Here is a 27,502-nt window from a genome sequence, read left to right as displayed (position 1 = left end):
ACACCAACGGTAGTGTTGTTGCTGGCATTGACCAAGTGTATCCTCTGTCTCTCCCCCCCTTTTTGTTTTTTTATCCTGTCCTTGTGTGCATTAGCATCATCTGGCGGAGGAGCTGAGGCACCAGTGACGGAGGGAGATGCATCCCACATGGGCCTGGAGGTCGAATCCACCTACGTTGAGGGCACCAGTAGGACGGAGGGCGAGGGTAGCACCATGATGGAGACAGGAGGGGACAGTTCTCAAAGCGACACCTCCTCCGATGGAAGCTCCCTGGTGGTGGCGGACACCTCTGTGCCCAACCCAACTACAGGTACAGCCGCCACCCCCGTACCAGCACACAGCCCTCCCAGCAGCCCCTCAGCATATTTCCAGTGCCTGCTTACCCAGGAGGGTGGGCATCTCCTTCGCCCCAGGCACCTCAGGCCCTGCCCTAGTCAGCCCTGCTGCCCTCAGTGAGGAGGGTATTGACCTCCTGAGATCCCTCTCTGATGGGCAGTCAACCACACTGAATGCCATCCAGGGTGTAGCAGGGCATTTTCAACAAACAAATGCATACCTAGAGGGCATTCACTCTGGCGTGGCCCAACAGAGAGCATTCCAGGCTCTGGCCAACACACTGATGGCAGCCATTGTCCCTGTCACCAGCCTCCTCCATCCAACTTCCTCTACCCAGTCCTAATCCCCTCAACCCCAGCCTATCCCAAGCACACCTTCAGACCAGCATTCACCCAAATCAACACATAGAAGTTGCTCAGGCAAACACAAGCACCACACTTCATCTCACAGGCACTCACACAAGCACAATCCACATACAGACACACCAATATCCACTGCCTCCACTGTGTCCCCCTCCTCCTCCTCGTCCACCTCGCTCCCAGTACCGTCTCCACTCACACCTGCATGCACTACATCCTCATCCACTACCTCCATAACATCACGCCTATCACTAAATGCCCCTCACTGGCAGTCACCACCCCTACATCCATGCACACGTCCCTTGTGTCCTCTCCCACTGTGTCTGTGACCCCCCTACCAAAGTACACAAACGCAAGCACACAGACACCCAACAGCCATCCACATCACAACAGTATCCAGCCAATGCACCTGCACCCAAACACAGCAGACAGATGCCCCCTACAACTATTCCCTCTTCCTCCACTCCCAAATCTTCACCCTCTTCCTGCCACAGTGTCCCTAAGAAGCTTCTCCTTGCCACCCTTGACCTATTTCTACCCCTCCCCCCGTCCTTCACCTCGGGCCAGATTGGCCAGAACCCAGCCCAGCACCTCAGCCACCCAGTCCACGGACACAGTGGTTTCTGCAGCTACTGCAGGTGTGAGAGGCTTCAATAAGTCACCTGTCAGCCCAGCCATTGTGCCAGCACCACCTGCCAAGACCAACAAGGGTCCCTCACCTAGCAAGAAGGGGACACCAGCCAGCAAGGGAAATGAGGCACAACCAGCCAGCAAGGGCAAGAAAAAGACACCAGCTGGCAGAAGCAAGGAGGCACCACCATCTGCCAAGGGCAGGAAGGGGCACACAACAGCAGCCATGGCACTTCAGCTATCCGAAGCTGCAGGTGAAGGCCTGGAGGCTACCACCACCACTGCCAACACCGCCACCTGCACCACGGCCAGCACCGCCACTTGCCCCACCGCCAGCCGCACCACTACCAGCAGCAGCAGCCCCAGTGGCCAGCCGTCCAAGGCTGCAGGTGAAGGCCTGGAGGGTACCACCACCACTGCCAGCACCGCAACCTGCAGCGCAACTGGCATCCACTGAGCACCCATCACTGCCGGTGAGCAGTGTGTAGTGGTGACGGCATGGGCTGCAGTGCATCCTGGCCCCTGCAACACCTGTCGGTGTGACACACAGGTGAGAGACTGTGACCTTGCCCCATCCAGGATGAAACACAGTGGGCACAAGGCCCCCTTCAGACCCAGTGGAGGAAGGTATCCACTCACCCCCTCCTTGCCAGGATGAAGCACACTGGGAACAAGGCCCCCTCCAAAACCAGTGGAAGAAGTCATCCACTCACTGCATCCTTGCCAGGATGAAGCACACTGGGCACAAGGCCCCCTCCAGACCTAGTGGAAGAAAGCATCCACTCACCCCCTCCTTGCCAGGATGAAGCACACTGGGCACAAGGCCCCCTCCAAAACCAGTGGAAGAAGTCATCCACTCACTGCATCCTTGCCAGGATGAAGCACACTGGGCACAAGGCCCCCTCCAGAACCAGTGGAAGAAAACATCCACTAGAGAGACTGTGGCCTTGCAGTGCCCAGGACCAAGCAGTGGGCAAACCACCCACTTGAGAGACTGTGGCCTTGTACTCCCCAGGACCAAGTAGTGGGCATGGAGCCCCCTCCATGCCAGTGGCATTATACCATCCTTCGGCTGAGGTGTCCCCCCATTCCCCGTCCCCCTGAGGTGCCTGTGTGTTTTTGACCTGATGCCCCTGCAGTGTTCTCTCCATATTGAGGCAGGAGTCAAGTGTGGCCTTGGCCTATGTGGTTTGGCCCAGTGGGCCACGGACATTTTGGAGTGGGCTTTGTCCCTCCTTTTGTATACATTGTATATATTGTGCATACTGTTTATTGCTTTAAGAAGTATTTTTCAAAATGTATAATATTACACTCATTTGACTCCATTCCTTTTTTTCTTGCATTATTGCTGAGGGTAAGGGGGTGTACTTGTAATGTTGTTGCATCTGTTTGTGTTTATGGTGTTTGGGGGTGGGGGTGGGGGAGTTGTGTTTGAGTGTCACTCTCTTTTTCCTCCCTCCCTCCCTTGTGTGCTAGGTGCAGTACTCCCCGTGGTCGTCTTCGCCGGCGTTCGTGTTCCAGGTGTATGAGGAGGTACACCAGCACGGGGAACACCTGCAGTTCGGGCTCCATGGCATTGTGGTTCTTCCTTGAGTTTTGAGAGGTGAGTCATTTCCCTTCAGAGTACTGTTTCCGCCGTGCTTTTGATGGCGTTGGTACCGCCATGGAAAAGGTGGCGGATAGGCGTGTTGTAATGCAGTGGGTGGTACATTGTCTTCCGCCTGGCTATTGCCGGTTACCACCACAGTGTTTTGTTGCTACCGCTGTGGCGGTCGGTGTGTTAAAGTGGCTGTTTGTGTTGGCGGTTTCCGCTGGCCTGTTGGCGGCTTTATCACCGACCGCCAGGGTTGTAATGACGGCCTTAATTTGGTAATGCCACATGTCGTTTGTTCCAATGTTTGGAATGGTCACTACTCATTTTCATGAGGTCAGTGTCAGTTCCATGTGCTTTGACTAAATTTCTGCCACTTAAGGTTTTTCCATAGTAAAACTATTCTCATAGTTAGTTATTGACTTGGGTGGTCATTATGACCCTGGCGGTATTACAACCGCAGGGCCAAAATGACGGGAGCACCGCCAACAGGCTGGCGGTGCCTCCCGGCGTATTTTGACCGCGGTGGTAGCGCCGCGGTCGCACCGCCGGGGCCAGCGATTTCCCGCCGTTTTAGCCCTGGCGGTGATAATCCGCCAGGGCAGCGCTGCCCTGGGGATTATGACTTCCCTACCGCCAGCCTGTTTCTGGCGGTTTGCACCACCAGGAAGAGTCTGGCGGTAAGGGGAGTCCTGGGGCCCCCTAACAGGGCCCGTGCAGCTTTTCACTGTCTGCAGAGCAGACAGTGAAAAGCGCGACGGGTGCAACTGCACCCGACGCACGGCTGCAACACCGCTGGCTCCATTAGGAGCCGGATCCTATGTTGCGGCCACATCCCCGCTGGGCCGGCGGGCTTAAATTAGGTTTGCGCCCGCCGGCCCAGCGGGGATGTTGTAATGGAGACCGCAGGAGTGCAGCCGCATTGGCAGCCACACGGCGGTTACAGCCAATGTTGTAATGACCCCCTTGGTGTCTTAACCCTTTCACTCCTAGGCCTTTCACCTCCCCTCCCCCTTTCCCCCCGTGCTAAGCCATTTTTCGGCTTTTTGGGACAGTTCACGTTTAGGCCTCCATAACGTTTTGTCTACATAAGCTATCCATGCCAGATTAGTGGTGTTTTTTCCAACATCCTGGGGTAACTAGGGGGCATATTTATACTTTTTGAAGCAAAACTGAACTAACGCGGTTTTGCAACAGAAACGTTAGCACCGTCTTGAGCCATTCCTGAGTGCCAACCGGGCACCAAATTTATGGAATGGTGCAAGCCGGCGCAGAGGGTGGGCTAGCGTAAAAAATATATATATGATAGCCGGGTGGGGGTGGCGGTATGGAGAAGGGGGTTTTGCACCAAAAAATGACGTTAGGCTTGTTAGATGCAAACAAATGCCTCTAACCAGCCTAGCGTCATTTCCTGATGCTAAACCATCCATTCCACATGACTCCTGTCTTATAAAAAACAGCTAAATAATGGTGCAAAGCAAGCTTTGGATCATTATTTAGCTTCTCCTCCCACCTCTGCATCATTTTAGCATGGGGGATAAATATGGGGCTATGAGGTTAGCACCAGTTTTTAGATGGGAATGCCTACTTTGCATCTCATTGACGCAAGGTAGGTTCACACATCTAAAAATTGGTGCAAGCTCCAATATTTTGACATTAGACGGTTCTAACATCAAAATATATATATGGAGTTAATTTTGCACCGACTTTACGTAAAAAAAGACACAAATATGGTGCTAATGGATGCGAAAAAAAAAAGCACAACCAGGGCACTCCAAGGTCAATAAAGTGTCCGTATGAATCCAGTTGTTGTCGAATGTTTATTTCATTAGAAAGGCTTGTTATAGTAGTTCAAGACATGAATAAATCCATAAATGTCACAGAAGAACAACAGCCAACACGTGTTTCGTCCTATTGGACTTTTTCAAGGCTCAGCAAAAATCGTCGAGGAAACATGTAGACCACAAACACTATTCAAAAAATAGAGTAGCATGTCGTGTAATCCTAGGTCTAAGTGAGAAACCCAGGTTAAAGAAGTAGCCGTAAGGGGGTAAAGAATGTCGTCAAAACAGCGTAGATTCAAGTGCTTCTAAGAAGATGTAATGGAGTAATCGTCTGAACATTGAGTCCGTCCTACTTGAAGGAAGAGTAAAGATCCTATGTAACGAGGTAACGGCAGCGCATGGTAACGCTTCCAGTCGGTGCAAATGGAGTATATTATGTCCCTAAATGTGCCAAGCTTTGTAGAATCCCCTAGAGGGGACCAAGAAACTATCCATAATGTAGCTGCATTTTATTTTGGGGAGGGAATGGGAAAATAGTGCTGCAGAAGAATATGTCTGTTTTTTTCCTGCAAATGACATCAATGAGAGGTTTGTGGTGCTAAAATCACCATCTCCAACTACCAGAAACAGACAGACCTCATTCTGAAAATCAGCCTTTTTACCACAGTTTTGGCATTTTACTGGGAGATAGCCAATTTTTCATATTTTTTGTGGCTTCAGCCTCCTTCCAGTTTGTGGTGGAAATGGAGGTAAAACCCATAGTGTATCCCAGAAAGCTATACATTTCTGAAAACTAGACAAACATCTGAATTCACCAAGGGGTCCTTTTTGAAGATCCTTCAAGTCCCAAAGAAAATAAATGGTAAAATAAAAAAAATGAAAATTAGTTGAAAAAAATCCATATGTGACAACGGGGCCAGATGTATCAAAGAATTTTGCATTCGCAAAGGGTGCGAATTGCAAAAATCGTCAGTTTGCAAATGCAAAATCACCTTTCTGAATGTAAGAAAGGCATTCGCAGTGCAATTTTAAGGAATCGCTAAAATAGCGATTCCTTAAAATTGCGACCCCATTTAGAGAATCGCAATTTGCGATTCTCTGAGTGCAGCATCGCAAATAAGGAATCCTTATTTGCGATTACTTAAGCACATGTATGAAGCAATTCCTTAATGCGAATTGGGCATTAAGGAATCGCTATTACCACCAAGTTGAACTTGGTGGTAACCATGTGCAAATTTTAAAAATGCATTAAAAATGCATTTGTTAAATTGACATGTAATGCACACATGCCCTTTTGGCATGTGTGCACCTTACATATCTTCTAAAATAGTTTTGGGGTGCAGCAGAGGGGGCCTTAGGCCCCCAGTAGCCTGGAGTTTTCATTTCCCAAATTGAGAATTCCAGTTAGGAATTTGCAATTTGGGAAATGCCAAAAATTCGCAAATATGGGCTGACAGAAATAGCGATTTCTTCAAAATCGCTATTTCCGAATCGCAAAAGGCTTTTTTGATACATCCGGCCCAACATTTTCATTTGTAACTTCTCATCACGATGGCTGACATACAAAAGCAATGTACCATTACATATACCAGATGCATACCCTTGCAGGGATATATGTAAGGAATGTTTTCTAAGAACTCAAGGTACCCAAAGCCAATAACAGCTGCACCTTGCAATGGATTTTCATTGTGTACCGGGTGCACAGCAAATCATATTTTGAGTTATAAATCATGAAAAATAGGTATCAAGGATTCCCATGTATTTCTGAAATGGGCACAATATATAAAACGTAGTGGTTATTTGAGCATCTCTGAATTTGTGGGTACCCATACTAGCATGTGAATTATAGGGCATTTCTCAAACTGACAACTTTCTTACACACTGTCTTACAATTGTAAGGCGCAAATGTAGAGAAATACGATTCTATTGAAAATTGACCCTTTTTTTGCAATTTGCCTAGCTGTGGATTTTGGACACTAGCTCCACCAGCACCTACAGAAAACTAGCAAACCTGAACATTTTGGAAAACTGGACATCTAGGATAATCCAGGATGGGGTGATTGCATGGCTCTCACCAGGTTATTTTACCCAGAATGCCCTGTAAGCCTCAAAATGTGACTAAAAAACACATTCTCCCCATATTTTTTGATGGAAAGTTCCCTGAAACCATCTGCGAATCGCAATGGGGTCGCAAAGACCCACCTCATTAATATTAATGAGGAGGGTTGCAATGTGCGACCCCCTTGCGATTCGCAGCACTCACAGGGATGGTGGCCTTCTGGAGACAGCAGACCACCATGTCTGTGACTGCTTTTTAATAAAGGAAAACGAGTTGCAATACACTTGAGAAAATGAAACGTTTTTGTTTTATTTTTTCCGAGCAGGACCACTGCCTGCTCTGAAAAAATGTTTTCAGAGCCATTTACAAAGGGGAAGGGGTCCCATGGGGACCCCTTCTCTTTTGCGAATGGGTTAGCACCCATTTGAAATGGGTGCTAACTGCAAATTGCTTTGCGACCACGTTTGCGGTCACAAAGCAATTCTACATCGCGATGCGAATCGCAAATAGGAAGGGGAACACCCCTTCCTATTTGTGAGTCACATTCCCATTTTGCGAGACGGTAACCAGGTTACCGACTCGCAAAATGGGAATGAGCATCGCGATGCACGTTTTGCATGGCGCAAACAGCGAAATTCACTGTTTGCACCATGCAAAATGCTTTGTACATCTGGCCCTTCCTTCCACCCAGCATTCCCCCAAGGCTTCTTATAAAAATGGTACCTCACTTGTGTGGGTAGGCCTAGTCCCTGTAAAAGGAGACGGCCCAAAATGCAACATGGGCACATTTCATTTTTGTTACTGAAAAATGACCCTTTTTGCAACGTGCCTAGCATTGGACTTTTGGCTCTTGCTCAGCTGGCACCCACGGAAAACTAGCACACCTGCAAATATATAAAAACTAGACATATAGGGGAATCCAGGATGGAGTGAAACTGTGGCTCTCACCAGATTGTGTTACCCAGAATCTCTTGAAAACCTCAGATTTTGACAAAAACAAAAACATTTTTCCTCATGTTTCTGTGATGGAAAGTTCTGGAATCTGCAGGGAGCCACAAATCTCCTTCCACCCAGCATTCCCTAAGTCTTCAGATAAAAATGGCAACTTACTTGTGTGGTACGCTTAGTGCCTGCAACAGGAAATAGCCCAAAAGGCAGTTGGACACCACATTTTTCCACTGAAAACTGATCCTTTCAATGCAATGGGCCTAGCTGTGGATGTTGCACCCTAGCTCAGCTGGCACCTACAAAACATAGCAAGCCTGTACATTTTTGAAAACTACACTTTTGGGGAAATCCGGAATGGTGTGACATGCGTGGCTTTCATCACATTGTGTTACCAAGAATCCCTTGCAAACATCAAACTTTGACTAAAAGACACATTTTCCTCATATTTCTGTGATGGAAAGTTCTGGAATCTTTGAAGAGCTACAAAGTTCCTTCTATCCAGCAATCCCTGAAATCTTCTGATAAAAATGGTATCTCTCTTGTGTGGATAGACTAAGAGGCATATTTAAGAGCCCCTAACGCCTCCTTGCACCTCATTAGCATCATTTTTGTTATGCTTATGTGGCCCAACAAGACCAAAATCCCTGCACCATATTTACAAAGGGGCGCAATGCATGTTTGAGCCACTTTGCAACCCTTTGCGCTACATTATGCCTGTGCCAGGCATAATGTATGCAAAGGGGGGGTTGCCCCGTTGGGGGGGGGCAAACAAATGGCACAAAGCAATCTAACAGATATCTTTGTATAATTTTTTCAGCACTTTTAACACGTGCTCAGAGCAGACGTTAAAAGGAGGCACACCATTGTCTACAATGGGCCTTAACAAGCTTTGCAGGATTAGTTTCAAAATGTTTGACGCTAAAACTGCAAAGCTCTGGACTGGCGTAAAGAATTCTGGCGCTAGTCCACTAATGGCGCACACAAGGTGGCGTTAGGGGGTGCTAATGGGCATAAGAAATTACAGTGATTCACTGTGTGCAGAGCCACTTTTCTTAAATATGTTCTTTAGTGCCTGTAACAGGAAACGGTCCAAAAGGCAACATTGCCACATCACATTTTTTCACTGAAAACTGATCAATATTTTGCAATGTGCCTAGCTGTCGATTTGGGCCCGAGCTCAGTTGGGCACCTAAGAAAAGTAGCAAATCTGTACAGTTTTGAAAACTAGACATCTATGGGAATCCAGAATGTGGTGAATTGTGTGCCCCTCACCAGGTTGTTACCCAGAATACCTTGCAAACCTCAAACTTTGACTAAAAAACACATTTTCCTCACATTTCTGTGATATAAAGTACTGGAATATGTGGGAAGTCACAAATGTCCTTCCACACAGCATTTACCTAAGCATTCTGATGAAAATGATACCTGACTTGTGTGGGTAGGCTTAGTGTCCACAACAGAAAACGGCCCAAAATGCAACGTGGACACACCACATTTTTACACTAAAAACGGACCTCTTTTTTCAACGTGCTCAGCTGTGGATTTAGAACCCTAGCTCAGCCAGCACCTAGGGAAACCTAGCAAACATGTTCATCTTTGATAACCAGACACCTAGGGAAATCTAGCTTGGCGTGACTTACACTGTTTAAACTAGGTTGTGAAACCCAGAATCCCATGCAAACCTCAAACTTTGACTAAAACCCCCCTATTCCTTAGATTAGTTTGATGGAAAGTTTTGGAATCTATGGGTTTCTCAAATTTCCTTCCACTCAGTTTTCCCACTAGTCTTCTAATAAAAATGGTACCTCACTTGTGTGGGTAGTCTTAGTGCCTGAGACAGGAAACAGCAACTTGGACACATCATATTTTTCCACTGAAAACTGACCCCTTTTCGCAATGTGCCTATCTATGGATTTTGGGCCGCAGCTCAGACGGTACCAAAGGAAACCTAGCGAACCTGTAAATTTTTTAAAAATAGACAGCTAGGGCAATCTCAGATGGGTTGACTTGCATGGCTCTCACCAGGTTGTGTTACCCAAAATCTCTTTCAAACCTCAAACTTTGACATAAAAAACACATTATCATCACATTTCTGTAATGAAAAGTTCTGGAAAATGCAGGCAGCCATAAACTTCCTTCTGCCAAGCATTTCCCTAAGTCTTCTGATACAAAATGCCACCTCACTTGAGTGGGTAGGCCTGGTGCCTCTAAGTGGTCACGGCCCAAAACGGAACATGGACACATTCATTTTTTTGCAATGTACCTAGTTGTGGATTCTGTGCCATTATCTCAGCCGACACCTAGAGAATCCTAGCAATTCTATAAATTTTTGAAAACTAGACACCTAAGACAATCCTGGATGGGGTGACTTGTGTGACTTTCGCCAGGTTGTATTACTCAGAATCTCATGCAAAGCACAACATTTGACTAAAACATATTTTCCTCACATTTCTGTGATGGAAGGTTCTGAAATCTGTGAGGAGTCACAAACTTCCTTCGACCCAACACTTCCCCATGCTGTGTGATAAGTTGTGTGGCTAGGTTTAGTGCCCCTGCCAGAAAATGGCCCAAAATGCAACATCAACACATCACATTTTTTTCACAGAAAACACACCCATTTTTGCCATGTGCCTAACTGTGGATTATGAGCCTTAACTCAGCCAGCACTTATGAAACCCTGCACATTTTTTAAAACTTGACACCTAGGGCAATCCATGATGGGGTGAGTAGCAATGCTGCCACTTGGTAGTGTTTGCCAAGAATCCTTTGCAAACCTCAAAATTTGACTAAAAAACACATTTTCCTCACATGTCTGAAACGAAAAGTTCTGGAATATGTCGGGAGCCACAAATCTCCTTCCAACCCAGCATTCACCCAAATCTTTTGATAAAATGGTACCTCACTTGTGTGGCTTTGTCTAGTGCCTTTGTATAGTGCCCGCGATAAAACAGATCAAACCATGTGTTGTCATTTTAGCTATAGTTTTATACACGTTATTTTAGCAACCTAGGCCTGCCCCTGAGCACTTTAACCTAAATATGTTTTATTTTAGCTTTGTTATATTATTTTAACAGTAGCTGTAGGAGGCTGGACTGGCTTGTAGTGAGTACCTAGGGGTACTTACACCTTGCACCAGGCCCAGTTATCCCTTATTAGTGTATAGGGTGTCTAGCAGCATAGGCTGATAGATAATGGTAGCTTAGCAGAGCAGCTTAGGCTGAACTAGGAGACGAGTGAAGCTCCTACAGTACCACTAGTGTCATATGCACAATATCATAAGAAAACACAATACACAGATATACTAAAAATAAAGGTACTTTATTTTTATGACAATATGCCACAAGTATCTCAGTGAGTACCCTCAGTATGAGGATAGCAAATATACACAAGATATATGTACACAATACCAAAATATGCAGTAATAGTATTAGAAAACAGTGCAAACAATGTATAGTTACAATAGGATGCAATGGAGACACATAGGGATAGGGGCAACACAAACCATATACTCCAAAAGTGGAATGCGAACCACGAATGGACCCCAAACCTATGTGACCTTGTAGAGGGTCGCTGGGACTATTAGAAAATAGTAAGGGTTAGAAAAATAGCCCACCCCAAGACCCTGAAAGTGAGTGCAAAGTGCACTAAAGTTCCCCAAAGGACATAGAAGTCGTGATAGGGGAATTCTGCAGGAAAGACACAAACCAACAATGCAACAACAATGGATTTCCAGTCGAGGGTACCTGTGGAACAAGGGGACCAAGTCCAAAAGTCACAAGCAAGTCGGAGATGGGCAGATGCCCAGGAAATGCCAGCTGTGGGTGCAAAGAAGCTGCTACTGGACAGTAGAAGCTGAGGTTTCTGCAGGAACGACAAGGGCTAGAGACTTTCCCTTTGGAGGATGGATCCCCCACGCAGAGGAAAGTCGTGCAGAAGTGTTTTCCTGAAGAAAGACCACCAACAAGCCTTGCTAGCTGCAAATCATGCAGTTAGGTTTTTTTTGTGCTGCTGTGGCCCAGGAGGGACCAGGATGTCGCCAATTGTGTCTGGGGACAGAGGGGGCATCGAGAAAGACAAGGAGCCCTCTCAGCAGCAGGCAGCACCTGCAGAAGTGCCAGAAACAGGCACTACGAGGATGTGTGAAATGGTGCTCACCCGAAGTCGCACAAAGGAGTCCCACGTCGCCGGAGGACAACTTAGGAGGTCGTGCAATGCAGGTTAGAGTGCCGTGGACCCAGGCTGGACTGTGCACAAAGGATTTCTGCCGGAAGTGCACGGAAGCCTGAGTAGCTGCAAAAGTCACGGTTCCCAGCAATGCAGTCTGGCGTGGGGAGGCAAGGACTTACCTCCACCAAACTTGGACTGAAGAGTCACTGGACTGTGGGAGTCACTTGGACAGAGTTGCTGGATTCAAGGGACCTCGCTCGTCGTGCTGAGAGGAGACCCAAGGTACCGGTGATGCAGTTCTTTGGTGCCTGCGGTTGCAGGGGGATGATTCCGTCGACCCACGGGAGATTTCTTCGGAGCTTCTAATGCAGAGAGGAGGCAGACTACCCCCACAGCATGCACCACCAGGAAAACAGTTGAGAAGGCGGCAGGATCAGCGTTACAAGGTCGCAGTAGTCGTCTTTGCTACTTTGTTGCAGTTTTGCAGGCTTCCAGCACGGTCAGCGGTCGATTCCTTGGCAGAAGGTGAAGAGAGAGATGCAGAGGAACTCGGATGAGCTCTTGCATTTGTTATCTAAGGAATCCCAAGAGACAGAGACCCTAAATAGGCAGAAAAGAGGGTTTGGCTACCTAGGAGAGAGGATAGGCTAGCAACACCTGAAGGAGCCTATCAGAAGGAGTCTCTGACGTCACCTGATGGCACTGGCCACTCATAGCAGTCCAGTGTGCCAGCAGCACCTCTGTTTCCAAGATGGCAGAGGTCTGGAGCACACTGGAGGAGCTCTGGGCACCTCCCAGGGGAGGTACAGGTCAGGGGAGTGTTCACTCCCCTTCCCTTTGTCCAGTTTCGCGCCAGAGCAGGGCTAAGGGGTCCCTGAACCGGTGTAGACTGGCTTATGCAGAAATGGGCACCATGTGTGCCCATGAAAGCATTTCCAGAGGCTGGGGGAGGCTACTCCTCCCCTGCCTTCAAACCATTTTCCAAAGGGAGAGAGTGTAAAACCCTCTCTCAGAGGAAGTCCTTTGTTCTGCCATCCTGGGCCAGGCCTGGCTGGACCCCAGGAGGGCAGAAGCCTGTCTGAGGGGTTGGCAGCAGCAGCAGCTGCAGTGAAACCCCGGGAAAGGCAGTTTGGCAGTACCAGGGTCTGTGCTACAGACCACTGGGATCATGGGATTGTGCCAACTATGCCAGGATGGTATAGAGGGGGCAATTCCATGATCATAGATATGTTACATGGCCATATTCGGAGTTAACATTGTGAAGCTACATATAGGTAGTGACCTATATGTAGTGCACGCGTGTAATGGTGTCCCCGCACTCACAAAGTCCGGGGAATTGGCCCTGAACAATGTGGGGGCACCTTGGCTAGTGCCAGGGTGCCCTCACACTAAGTAACTTGGCACCTAACCTTTACCAGGTAAAGGATAGACATATAGGTGACTTAAAAGTTACTTAAGTGCAGTGTAAAATGGCTGTGAAATAACGTGGACGTTATTTCACTCAGGCTGCAGTGGCAGGCCTGTGTAAGATTTGTCAGAGCTCCCTATGGGTGGCAAAAGAAATGCTGCAGCCCATAGGGATCTCCTGGAACCCCAATACCCTGGGTACCTCAGTACCATATACTAGGGAATTATAAGGGTGTTCCAGTAAGCCAATGTAAATTGGTAAAATTGGTCACTAGCCTGTTAGTGACAATTTGAAAGAAATGAGAGAGCATAACCACTGAGGTTCTGGTTAGCAGAGCCTCAGTGAGACAGTTAGCCATAACACAGGTAACACATTCAGGCACACTTATGAGCACTGGGGCCCTGGCTGGCAGGGTCCCAGTGACACATACAACTAAAACAACATATATACAGTGAAAAATGGGGGTAACATGCCAGGCAAGATGGTACTTTCCTACAGTAGCCACATTTGTGGTCTTGTTTTATTTTCCTCTATCTTGCTGTTCTTCGCCTAGGACAGCCCTATGTTCTTAAACAAGACATTTCTTTCACTCTGTGCTTTTCTCAAGGCTGCAGAAAGATAGGTTGTTGGCAAAAGTGGTATGCTTTGTCTCCAATGTTCACAGAAACATACACACTCTTACGTGGGAATCCTTCCTTAGAACATCACCTGTTTTATTATAAAAACACTACTTTGACCCATGCACGTTAGAGGGAGATTCCAGCCAGATGACAACAACTATATGCTGATTGCTGATCTCTTCGTTACAGCTGCTTACGTAGACTACAGGCCTCTTGCTCAGGCATGAGGGATGATGCCTTCCTAGGGGACACCTAAAGGGCAGAGTTAGAGCTTAACATGCTGTGTTCTAACATAGCTTAGGTAGGAAATATCCCTAAAGACCTTAGTGACAACATGGTAGCGTTATTTTAGTGTCTTACTCTCCTTGTTAAAATTTTTGTCTTGTTGTGCTTCATTGTCCTAGTTATTGCAATACATGCTTTTATTATCTAATATGCTGTTACTTCAATAAAACCTTATTGAACTATACTCTGCCTCTGATTGTCCTTGCATACGTGAGACTAATGTAACTGAGAGAAACGGTTGAGATCTGAGTGACCACGATTTCCCTGAGGAGTAATTTATGTCATGCGCCTGGTTGAACAATCATCCCTGCTCTTGGGTGGAGGTGAGGCACTGCTTGTTAGCTGGAACAAAACCTGGATTAGGCTGACAGGTGTCACATGGTACGGAATAAGACTCAGACCCCCGCAGTACAGGTGATTCTGCCGCCCAAATCCAGTAGTCTCATTAGGATAATGAGAACCTAAGCGACACCAGCATTCCCCCAAATCCTTTGATAAAATGGTACCTCACTTGGGTGTCTTTGTCTAGTGCCCACGATAAAACATATCAAACCAAGGTCAATCAGGGTCCCTTTACAAAGACTCACATTGGTGTTAGTTTGATCCGTTCCTGTTGCAGGCACTAGGTGCAGCCACACAAGTGGGACATCATTTTTATTGAGACAAAGGGGGAACCACTGGGTGGTAGGAATCCTATGGATTTCCTCTGATTGTGTAAAAGCAGTGAAATTGTGTGATTGTAGTAACATTTTGAGGTTTTCAGGTCATTGTGTGTAAGAGAACTTTAGGGGATCCACAAAAGGTGCACCATCCTGTACTCCGCTGGGTGTCTAGTTTTCAGAAATGCCTGGGCTTGGTAGGTTTTTCTACATGGCCACCGAACCAAGGCCAAAAAACAGCAGTTATCCTTTTTGTTGATGTCGCCACATTGTGTTTTGGATGCCTCACTTTTGCAGGCACTAGGCCTACACACACAGGTGAGATGTGATTTTTATCAGGAGATATGGGTAGCAGGTAGTTTGAGGTGCCCAATAGATTCCAGTACTTTGAGGGATCCACGCGGGCCACCCTGGAGTACCCGTGGTGTCTAGTTTAAGAAAATATCTAAATTTGGTAGATTTTCCATAGAGATAATGTACACTCTAGGAAAACCTGCCTGCCCCGCTACAAAAAGCCTGCCTATCACAGACTACTGAAACTGAACAAAAGTCAACTTTGAATCTGGAGAACAATCCATTAATACAATAAAAGCATTGAAGGTTGCTAAATGAAGCAAATCAATAGCCAACTTCTTATACCAAATGTATGACTTATGAACAGCAGTGTAAATCTCCAACCTCTGATCTACTCTACCCCACCCATGTGGTTATTGTAGTCCAAAATGAACACAGGATTGACCACTTCAACACCCGGATCACAAACAGTCTCAGGTGAAGTACTTTCATCATTAATGACTGCCAGCATGTGGATATCTCTACTGTCTGAAAATTTCACAGCTAGATGTTCATTGCTATGCAAGCCACTTTACAATTAGGGCAAATTATGCCACAAGCAACAGTGCCCACTTTGAACGTTTGCTCACTAGTGTAGAAGTTATCAACATATAAATTTGTTAAAAATTCCTCTGCCAAGATCCCCACCATTTTCTCACTGACTCTAAAAGTGGATAGATAACTGAGTGGGGGTCAATGATAAAAGAATCCCTATCAGTGTATTCCCTGAAATATACTACCCTCAGAGACCATATACATCTTAAATCCATTCAATGCCCTAACAAACGGCCCTTGAACAGGACTAACGATTCATTCACAGCTATTTCTTTCCCTGGAATGTAGATCTCTGAAAAGTGATCTAAAAATTATCAAGGGCAGGACGTATTTTAAAGAGAATGTCACATTAAGGGTGGTCCCATGGCAATGTTGAAGCATTATCAACAAAATGCCACATTCGAAGCAGGAGCAAATACCGATCATGACTCATGGTTGCAGGAAATACACCATTTGCCATCAAGGGACTAGTAGACCAATATTAAGATAGAGGCAGCTTCAGCATCAAGCCCATCAGATAAGTTGAACACAAGAACCTCTTCAACTCATCCAGATTTGTGGCAATCCTCTGGTTAGCTCTAGAATGAGGCTTAAGTCAGGCACTGATGTTCCACAGATACAGTTCAGCATAAAAATGAGTCTGGTCAACAGTCTCATCCAAAAATACATCGTCCATACACAGCAGATAGATATTAATAGGTAAAAAGTTTTCAATATTGACTCTACACCCTGTAAAACCTCTAAAGGCAGGCAACATAGGCTACACCATCTTTGGAGCAACCCAGAGTTCAGTACTTCCAATGAGAAGACTTTCCGCCCCAGGCTGCAATCCAAATACCTCTTGCTGCACTATCGGCATACCAGTGTTCTCCTCTAAAAGAGGAACTTTCTCCTCACTGAGAGTGGCTTCACCAACAAATGATTCTTCTTGGGCAGAAAATCCATTACCAGAATCTTAGAGATTTACCTTTGCATCAAATGCAGAGTCAGTCTCAGAACCATAGTCAGAAGAAGATTCGAAAGGCAAACCAACAACATGCTGAGCAATAATCATGCAGCTAGTCATAATCCTTACTTATAGAAGTAACATGATAAATATGTCAACAATAACCAACACTGTGTAAAATAAGTAGTACACAAATGGTGGCTTTATGAACAAAAAGTAAAACTCCTGGCATATAATAATCTGCAATGAAAAATCAATCAGTACAAAGCACACAAAGACATATATATTAAAAAACGAAAGCACTCACTTGCCAGAGACAGCAAAGACTGAGGATCAACTGCACTTCCTCTGCACAGACACAGCAAGCACCAAAGAGGTCCCACTAGAAAGGAAATCGATCGTGGGGGAGCGAGGTCCTTGCCAAAAGTAGGTCGAAGGTCACAAGGTGTTGCTTCTTCTCCAAACATAGTGGCAAATTGGCCTAAAATCGGCTGATCTGCGAACACGCGGTGACATCATCAGAGGGTGCCAGTCACGCTGGAAGCCATTCGCTTCTAGCACGTCTTAGGAGAAACAGGTAAGTTTCTTTTCCGGCCCAGGGGGGTTCCTAATACAGAGGCATGGGTTTAAGGAAATGGGTTTTCCTTTTCCTCGATGTCTCTTTTAGCATTCCTGCTGCCCGATTGGCCTGTGATCAGGCAGCAGGAATGCTTACTAGACACCAGGGATTTTTCTTTTTGTTTATTTTACAACGGGGTGGCGGCCCCTTAGGCAAGGGTTGCTCCCCTTGGGGGATATTATTTATCACCATTTCTGCCACGCTTGGGGGCAGATCGGCCTATTATATTTAGACTGATCTGTCCCCAAGGGGGTAAGAAGCCACAGGAAGGCCAGGAATTGTTGTCTTTATTTATTTTTTCTGTGGGGGGGTGACCTCTTGGGCAAGAGTCGACTTCCAAATGGGGCATAGAACAGTTGTCTATTTCTGCCCCACCTGGGGGCAGATCAGCCTATTTTTGTTAGGCCCATCTGCCCCTATGGGGGGCAGAAGACACTTAGGCACCAGGGAGAGTGTGTGTGTGTTTTTTGTTTGGAGGATCGGCCCCTTGGGCAAGGGTCGCTCCTCATTGGGGCACATTACTAATGGCAATTTCTGCCATCCTTGGGGACAGATCGGCCTATTTTTTTTAGGCCCATCTGCCCCCAAGGGGGCCAGAAGCCACGAAGACACCAGGGATCGCATGTGTGTGTTTTTTGCTTGAGGGGCGGCCACTTGGGCAAGGATTGCTCCCAATGGGGGCACATTACTAATGGCCATTTCTGTCCCCCTTGAGGGCAGATTGGACAATTTTGTTGAAGCCACAAAAGCACCAGGGATTTTTTTTAGTTTGGTTTTTTTTGTGTGTGGGGGATTCCCCTTGGGCAAGGATTGCCCCCCCAAAGGGGGCACAGAACTCTTGCCCATTTCTAGCCCCCTTGGGGCAGACGGCCTATTTTATTTAGGCCCATCTGCCCCCAAGGGGGGTATAACCAACTTAGGCACCAGGGATCCCGTGTGTGTGTTTTGTTTGGGGGCGGTCCCTTGGGCAAGGGTCGCTCCCCATGGGGGCACATAACTATTGGCCTTTTCTGCCCCCTTCGGGGGAAGATCGGGGTCAGAAGCCACTAAAATGCCAGGGATAGTTTTTGTTTCTGTTTTTCTGTGTGGGGGGGGAAACCCCTTGGGCAAGGGTCGCCCCCCCCAGGGGGCCCTTGACTGTTGCCAATTTCTGCCCCCATGGGTGCAGATCGGCCTATTTTATTGAGGCCCATCTGTCCCCGGGGGGCGGCAGAAAACTCTAGACACCAGGAGAAATGTCTAAATGTTTGGTGGCAGGGTGTTTGTCAACTGGCAAAGTATTTACATTTGTGATTATAATTTTTTTTTCTCCTTTTTGTTCTAGTTCAAAGCTTTTTCTTTCTTTGCTGTGACTCCCTGTGGTTTTGGCAGTGGTTGACCTGCAGTTTGTGTAGTTGCATATTTTAGGTAAGAAAAAACAATTTACTCCAAAAGAGTATTGTTGCCATGCATGAATAAAAAAAATTGTAAGTCGTGTATTAAATGCAGGATTGTGTGCAAAATTGTCCCTAGATTTGTGCAGGGTGACATTTGTGTTGTCTTATGTCTAATATTCTTTTTTTTTCTTTTTAGTGGGATGTCATTGGTGATTGCTGTGTCTGTGCACAGTAGCTGCTGGTGAGTTTAGCTTTTTCAGGCAAGTGAGTGGTATAGTTTTTGAGCACAGAACTCTGTGTGATAAAGCCATACTTTTGTTTATTACTTATCTTACAAGGTGCTGGTTGTTGGTGGTGCATTTTTCCAGTTACGTTTCATAGGAAGGATCAGGGCTAGCTGCAGGATGACCACTCAGCAGGTTGTTGGTATGCTTTTTGAGTCGTCTTCGGATCATGATTATGAAACTGACTCTGCATCTAAGGCAGAGGAGGAAGTGAGAGATTCTGGTAGTGAATTTTATTTCCGAGAGGAATCTTCTGATGATGAAGACACTCTCAGTGCAGATGAAGGGCCTGTTTTAGAGGAGGACACTGATGTGCCAATAGTGCAGCAGCCTGGGGCTGCAAGGTTTCCTATTGGAAGACCTGATCTCTATGTTGCCCCAAACATGGAGCAGCCACAGTTGCCTGCCTTTATGGGTCTCCTGGGGTGTAGAGCGAATACGGAAAACCTTTTGACTGTCAATTTCTTTCAGTTGTTTATGGACGGTGTATTTTTGGAAGAGATTGTTGAGTAGACTAACTTATATGTGGAGCAGTATTTGAGGGACAACGCTGCCAGACATAGGCCACACTCTAGAGCTACCCAGTAGATTGCCACAAATTTGGAAGAGATGAAAAAGTTATTTGGTTTGACTTTTTTGTTGAGGTTGATAAGGAACCCATCACTGGCTTCTTATTGGCCTACTACTGATGGCAACGGCTATATTTGCTGCAACCACGAGTCACAATTAGTATTTGCTTCTTCTTCGGATGCATTTTGTTGACAATGCTTTATCCTTACCACAAGATCACCCTTGTTCTGACTGTCTTTTTAAGATAAGGCCTGTCCTTGATCATTTTGTAGATCGGTTTTCAGAGGTCTATGTTCCAGCCAAAGAAATAGTTGTGGACAAGTCTTTGGTCCTGTTCAAGGGTACTTTGGTTTTGAGACAGTGCATTCCTAGCAAGAGGGCACGGTATGGAATTAAAACGTGTATGCTGTCTGAAGGTAACATAGGATATGTTTATAATTTCTGGATCTACACTGGAAGTGATTCCTGTATTGACCGCCCCTGGTTGTCCGCCCACTTTTGGAGTTAGTACGAAAATTGTGTGGGAACTTGATAGTCGACGATTTAACAAAGGTCACCATTTGTACGTAGATAACTTCTACACTGGAGTGCAGATGCTCAAGGAATTGTTCAGAGTGGATACTGTTGCTTGTGGCACAATCCATTCTAACCAGAAAGGCGATCCAAGGGAGCTTGTCTGTAAAAAACTTGGGAGGGGACAGTGCAGTGCCTTGTGGAATGATAAGCTGCTAGCTCTGAAATTTACAGAATGCAGGGATGTCTACATGCTAACTACCATCCTTGATGAGAGTACTTCCACTGTCACTATAAGGGGTCAGGTTGCCTAAGTGTGCATTTTAGATAAGCAGTGGTGGAGGATGTGGCTAGATTGAAAGATTGCCACTTTGCTGAGCACATTCCTCCCATGCCCAAAAAAGACTTTCCCACTAAGAAATGTAGAGTACCAGGAGAAATTCCTCAAAGTTTGGTGGCAGGGTGTTTGTCAACTGGCAAAGTATTTACATTTGTGATTATAATTTTTTTTTCTCCTTTTTGTTCTAGTTCAAAGCTTTTGCTTCCTTTGCTGTGACTCCCTGTGCTTTTGGCAGTGGTTGACCTGCAGTTGGCGTGGTTGCATATTTTAGGTAAGAAAAAACTATTTACTCCAAAACAGTATTGTTGCTAAGCATGAATAACATTTTTGTAAGTGGTGCTATAAATGAAGGCTTGTGTGCAAAATTGTCCCTAGATTTGTGCAGGATGACTTTTGTGTTGTCTTATGTCTAATATTCTTTTTTTTTCTTTTTAGTTGGATATCATTGGTGATTGCTGTGTCTGTGCACAGTAGCTGCTGGTGAGTTTAGCTTTTTCAGGCAAGTGAGTGGTATAGTTTGTGAGCACATAACTCTTTGCGAAAAAGCCATCCTTTAGTTTATTACTTATCTTACAAGGTGCTGGTAGTTGGGGGTGCATTTTTCCAGTTACGTTTCATAGGAAGGATCAGGGCTAGCTGCAGGATGACCACTCAGCAGGTTGTTGGTATGCTTTTTGAGTCGTCGTCGGATCATGATTATGAGACTGTCTCAGCATCTAAGGCAGAGGAGGAAGTGAGAGATACTGGTAGTTAATTTTATGTCCGAGAGGAATCTTCTGATGATGAAGACACTCTCAGTGCAGATGAAGGGCCTGTTTTAGAGGAGGACACTGTTGTGCCAATAGTGCAGCAGCCTGGGGCTGCAAGGTTTCCTATTGGAAGACCTGATCTCTGGGTTGCCCCAAACATGGAGCAGCCACAGTTGCCTGCCTTTATTGGTCTCCTGGGGTGTAGAGTGAATACGGAAAAGTTTTTGACTGTCAATTTCTTTCAGTTGTTTATGGACGGTGTATTTTTAGAAGAGATTGTTGAGCAGACTAACTTGTATGTTGAGCAGTATTTGAGGGACAACGCTGTGAGACATAGACCATACTCTAGAGCTACCCAGTGGATTGCCACAAATTTGGAAGAGATGAAAAAGTTCTTGGGTTTGACTTTTTTGATGAGGTTGATAAGGAACCCATCACTGGCTTCTTATTGGTCTACTAGTCCCTTGATGGCAACAGCTATATTTCCTGCAACCTTGAGTCATTTGGAACTATACGGATCAGAGGTGTAGCACACCCCCATAGCTAGGAAGATAGAGCTATGGCACAGAATCGTGGACAGGGTCGATGCAGTGGGACAGCACCCAAGAACACGGGATGACATCAGGAAGAAGTGGAACGACCTATGGGGGAAGGTGCGTTCCGTGGTCTCAAGACACCACATTGCGGTTCAGAGGACTGGCCGCGGACCCCCACCTCCTCCCCCACAACTAACAACATGGGAGGAGCAGGTCTTGGCTATACTGCATCCCGAGGGCCTTGCAGGAGTAGCTGGAGGAATGGACTCTGGTAAGTCAAATCTTTCACTACTTCATCCCCCACCCTACCTGCATGCTATCACATACCCACACCCTCGCCCTCACCCCCATCACTCCAACTCCTCACATATGTCCCACTATCACAAAACACACATCCCAACACCAAGCCCTGCATGCAACAACAAAGCATGGACACCCATCACCAATGCATGTCCACTACAGATACCCACACATTCCCAGGAGATGATGGCAACGGTACTGGCCAAGTTTCAGGAGACCCAGCGGCTGCAGGACGAACAGTATTTGGGGTTCAGGGAGGAACTCAAGTCCATCAACACCAACCTGGGCACCATTGTAGGGGTGCTGAAGGACCTCGTGAACACCAGGAATGACACTGTGGCACAACAAGGGGCCCCTGACAATAGCCTGGACGATGAACTGCCCCCCACCTCCGCTGGCTCTAGTGGACAGGAGGCACCACCACAGGACCCCACCCCCTGCAGATGGAGAACCACCCCGCTAGCGGTCCCTGAGATCCAGGACAAAGACAGAGAACAATGCCAAGACCCAAGCCAAGAAATGAGACCACCCTGAATGTCATCCTTCTCTCCCACTTTGTCACTCTTTCCATCCGTAAACTGCCCTAGCTCCACTTCCTATGCCCCTTTGGACAATGCACCTGTGAGACAAATAACTGGACTCTGCCATGGACATTCCTCCTCCATCGCCCCTGACCATTTTACAACCCCCTCCACTAGTTAGCACTTAAATAAACACCCTTGAATCACAAAACAATCTGGAGTCAGTCTGTGCTTTCACAAATGTGTATTTGCACTAACTGAGGGAAATAGCAATGTCCATTGTATTGTCAACATACCTATGTCACATAGCTCTAGTCCATGAGGTAACATAGCAGAGGTCACACAGTGGGACCCACATCTGTGAAATCGAAAGGGAAAGTGACAAATTAGGGTCCATACACTGGGTGAATGTGACAGACAGATGATAGGTTGAACAATTGTATGATGTGTAGGAGGCAGTGATGTCTTCTTACCTGTGTCTCACTGGAAGTATTGCTGGATCACAGTGTTTCTGTTGTCTATGTCCTCTTCTTCTGCCTCCTCTTCTTCACTGTCCACAGGCTCCACAGCTGCCATAAGACCTCCTTCTGGACCATCCTCCTGCAGAAAAGGCACCTGTCGCCGCAAAGCCAAGTTGTGCAGCATACAGCAGGCCACGATGATCTGGCACACCTTCTTTGGTGAGTAGTATACTCATATGGAGGCACCAGAACCTGGCCTTCAAGAGGCCGGAGGTCCTCTCTATAACCCTCCTAGTTCGTCCATGTGCCTCATTGGAGCGTTCCTCTGCCCTTGTCCTGGGATTCCTCACTGGGGACAGTAGCCATGACAGGTTGGGGTAGCCAGAGTCACCTGCAAATGTCGAGGGACAACTGTTAAACACACACTAACCATTAGGGACAACCCCAGACAACTATTCACACTGTATAGGGTCCTTGTCCTCACCTAATAGCCACACACTGTGCCTCTGGAGTTGCCCCATCACATAAGGATGCTGCTATTCCTCAGAATGTAAGCGTCATGCACTGAGCCAGGAAATTTGGCATTCACATGGGAGATGTACTGGTCGGCCAAACACACCATCTGCACATTCATCGAATGGTAGCTCTTCCAATTTCTGTACACCTGTTCACTCCTGCGGGGGGTAAAAAGGCCACATGTGTCCCATCAATGGCACCTATGAAGTTGGGGATATGTCCCAGGGCATAGAAGTCACCTTTCACTGTAGGCAAATCCTCCACCTGAGGGAAAACGATGTAGCTGCTCATGTGTTTCAGCAGGGCAGACAACACTCTGGACAACACGTTTGAGAACATAGGCTGGGACATCCCTGATGCTATAGCCACTGTTGTTTGAAAAGACCCACTTGCCAGGAAATGGAGTACCTACAGGACCTGCACTAGAGGGGGGATTCCTGTGGGATGGCAGATAGCTGACATCAGGTCTGGCTCCAACTGGGCACACAGTACCTGGATTGTGGCACGATCAAGTCTGTAGGTGGCAATTACATGTCGCTCTTCCATTGTCGACAGGTCCACCACCGGTCTGTACACCGGAGGATGCCGCCATCTCATCACCTGCCCCAGCAGACATGCCCTATGGATGAGAACAGCGAGCAGAGGGTCAGCCAACACTGAGGTACTAAAACAACAACTTTATTGCACACATTTGTCAATCCGCTATGTGCCTGTCTTAGTGGGCATGCAAGGCCTAGATATGTGTGACGCATTTCAAAATAATGCCATGTGGCCCCCTGAAATGGCGGCTGCCTGACCTGTAATGTGGGACAAGGAGATATGCGGTACCTGTGCTGGCGTTGTACACCGTTGCGGTAGGCAGTCGAAGACCGCGGCGCAATCCTGCATTAGTTAACATTGGACCCTATGGGTCCCAGGAGCCAATGACGATGTATGCCGGCGGTGACAGTACGCACCGTCGCGGACGTGTCCGCCATTTTCTCTCTGTTCACTCACTTGATACCTGATCTTCAACAGTAGAGGACCTACACTGCAAGTGCTGCTGTGACCTCAGTCTGGAAGCGACAATGCCTCATGTGTCTGGGGAAAGGGCCCCTGCCTTCACATCGGAGGAGTTGGAGAAACTAGTGGATGGGGTCCTCCCCTAGTATACGCTACTCTATGGTCCTCCAGACAAACAGGTGAGTACATTGTGAGCATGCTGTATGGGCAATGCCTGTTTGGAGTGGTGTGGATGGGAGATGGGGGGGGTGAGGCGTGCATGATCCGACGGTGAGTGTATGTGCGTCAGGGCAAGGGTGGGAATGTGGGCCAATGACTGTGACGGTCCGGACAAATAATGTTGTACCTTTTCCCCTGTACTCTTCCTGTAGGTCAGCGCCCACCAGAAGAAGGATATTTGGCGTGCCATCGCCAAGGACGTCTGGGCCCTGGGGGTCCACCACAGACGGAGCACCCACTGCCATAAAAGATGGGAGGACATTCGCCGCTGGAGCAAGAAGACGGCAGAGGCCCAGCTGGTGATGGCCTCCAAACATGGAAGGGGTGCCCGTCGCACCATGACCCCCCCCGATGTTCTGGATCCTGGCGGTGGCATATCCAGAGTTGGATGGGCGCTTGAGGGCATCATAGCAGCCACAGGGGGGTGAGTACAGTCACATCCATCTGACTCTGCGCGCATTGGAGGTGTTTGGGTGTGGTAGGTGGGCTGTGGGTTCCCCTAGGCTAGAGCGAGCCTTGTAGGCAAGGACCCTTTGTGAGGCAGGCTAAGTGGCACCCCAACCCCACCATTAGTAAGAGCCATCTACACCTAGTGAGGTTCCTGTGACTTCCCTGTGGGCAGCAATCAGGCATAGGCCATGTACCCCATGTCCCTGTGATTAATTAGGGAACTCTAAGTGCATGGCGTTGTACAGAGGGCTGCTGTGTCTGTAGTGTCTGCCAACTGTAGCGGTATTGCATGTACTGAACATGTCTTTCTACTTTCTTTCCCCCCTTTTTTGCGGTCTCCCTTTTCTTGTGTGCATTAGCATCATCAGGCGGAGGAGCTGTGCCACCGGAGCAGGAGGGAGCTGCATCCCACATGGCCCTGGAGGGTGACACTACGCAGTCGGAATTCACCAGTGGGACAGAGGGCGAGGGGAGCTCCACGGCGGGGACAGGAGCAGAGACCAGTGACACCGACTCCTCCTCTGATGGGAGCTCCCATTCACCTTCACCCAAAGTCAGCAAACGAACACTTCCTACAACCACTCCCTCTTCCAAACCCCCTCCCAAACCCCCTCCATCTACCCGTCCCAGTGTGTCTAAAAACATTTCCTGTCAAACCTTGACCTCTTCCCTTCACCTCCCCCACCCCTTCCGTCCCCTAGGGCCCACTTTTCCAGGTCCCAACCCAGCACCTCAGCCACCACATCACCGGGCACAGAGGTGCCAGCAGTAACTGGATTCTGGAGTGTGCCAAGCAGCAGGGATGCCAGTGTTGCCAGTGTCCCAAGGAGAGAGGCCAAGGACATTCCCCCACCTCCAAGCACATTCCCCCACCTCCAAAACAGAAGAAGTTGCCCACATCCCAGAGAGAGAAGGTCAAAACACCTGCCACCAAGGGCTCAGCCAGGACAACAGTTGGGAGTGGCAAGACAGCTGCGCCACCATCCAAGGTGGGGAAGAGCCTGAAAAAGAAAGGGAAGTCAACGTCGACGCCAGCCTGTACGGCGGACAAGACCGCCACCGGCACCGCCAAATGCATCACCGCCACGGGCACTGCCGCCAGAGCACTGGCGCCAGCACCCAAGATACTGAGCCCTTCACCTGCATTGCAGACACAATGCCCTTCAGCAGCACCGAGGTCAGTGAGCCCGCCACCAGCACTGCTGCTCAGGACGCTGCCGCCAGCACCAAGGTCAGTGAGCCCACCACCAGCACCGCTGCTCAGGACCCCGCCGCCAGCACTGCCGCTCAGGACACCGCCACCAGCACCAAGATCAGTGAGCCCCCCACCAGCACTGCCGCTCAGGACACCGCCGCCAGCACCAAGGTCAGTGAGCCCCCCACCAGCACCGCCACTCATGACAGAGTCGCCAGGACCGAGGTCAGTGAGCCCCCCACCAGCACTGCTGCCCAATGAGCGCCGCAAGCATCGCCGCTACTGAGCCCGCCGCCAGCACCACCAGCAGCCACGCCACATCCTGAGCCAGTGGCACCACCGCAGACATGGCTGCCATCCCCAATGGTCATTCGTACGAGGCTGGTGATCAGTTCCAGGGGCCTGGCCAGCTTGCATGTTGCACCACCGTGAGTGGAGTGTCACATCCACTACCTCTGTCCTTGGCAGGATGAAGCACTCTGGCCACAAAGCCCCCTCCAGAACCAGTGGAGAAAGGCATCCACTACTTCTGTCCTTGGCAGGATGAAGCACTCTGGGCACAAAGCCCCCTCCAGAACCAGTGGAGAATCACATCCGCTACTTCTGTCCTTGGCAGGATGAAGCACTCTGGGCACAAAGCCCCCTCCAGAACCAGTGGAGAAAGGCATCCACTACCTCTGTCCTTGGCAGGATGAAGCACTCTGGGCACAAAGCCCCCTCCAGAACCAGTGGAGTATCACATCCACTACCTCTGTCCTTGGCAGGACGAAGCACTCTGGGTACAAAGCCCCCTCCAGAACCAGTGGAGTATCACATCCACAACCTCAGTCCTTGGCAGGATGAAGCACTCTGGGCACAAAGCCCCCTCCAGAACCAGTGGAGAAAGGCATCCACTACCTCAGTCCTTAGCAGGATGAAGCACTCTGGGCACAAAGCCCCCTCCAGAACCAGTGGAGAAAGGCATCCACTACCTCAGTCCTTGGCAGGATGAAGCACTCTGGGCACAAAGACCCCTCCAGAACCAGTGGAGAAAGACATCCACTACCTCAGTCCTTGGCAGGATGAAGCACTCTGGGCACAAAGCCCCCTCCAGAGCCAGTGGAGACTGTTATCCACTTGAGAGACTGTGGCTTTGCACTCCCCAGAATAAAGCAGTGGGCGACCCAACCAC

Source organism: Pleurodeles waltl, chromosome 10 (assembly GCF_031143425.1).
Source record: "Pleurodeles waltl isolate 20211129_DDA chromosome 10, aPleWal1.hap1.20221129, whole genome shotgun sequence".
NCBI lineage: Eukaryota > Metazoa > Chordata > Amphibia > Caudata > Salamandridae > Pleurodeles > Pleurodeles waltl.
The sequence above is the reverse complement of the archived record's forward strand: the minus strand, read 5'-3'. Positions refer to the sequence as shown.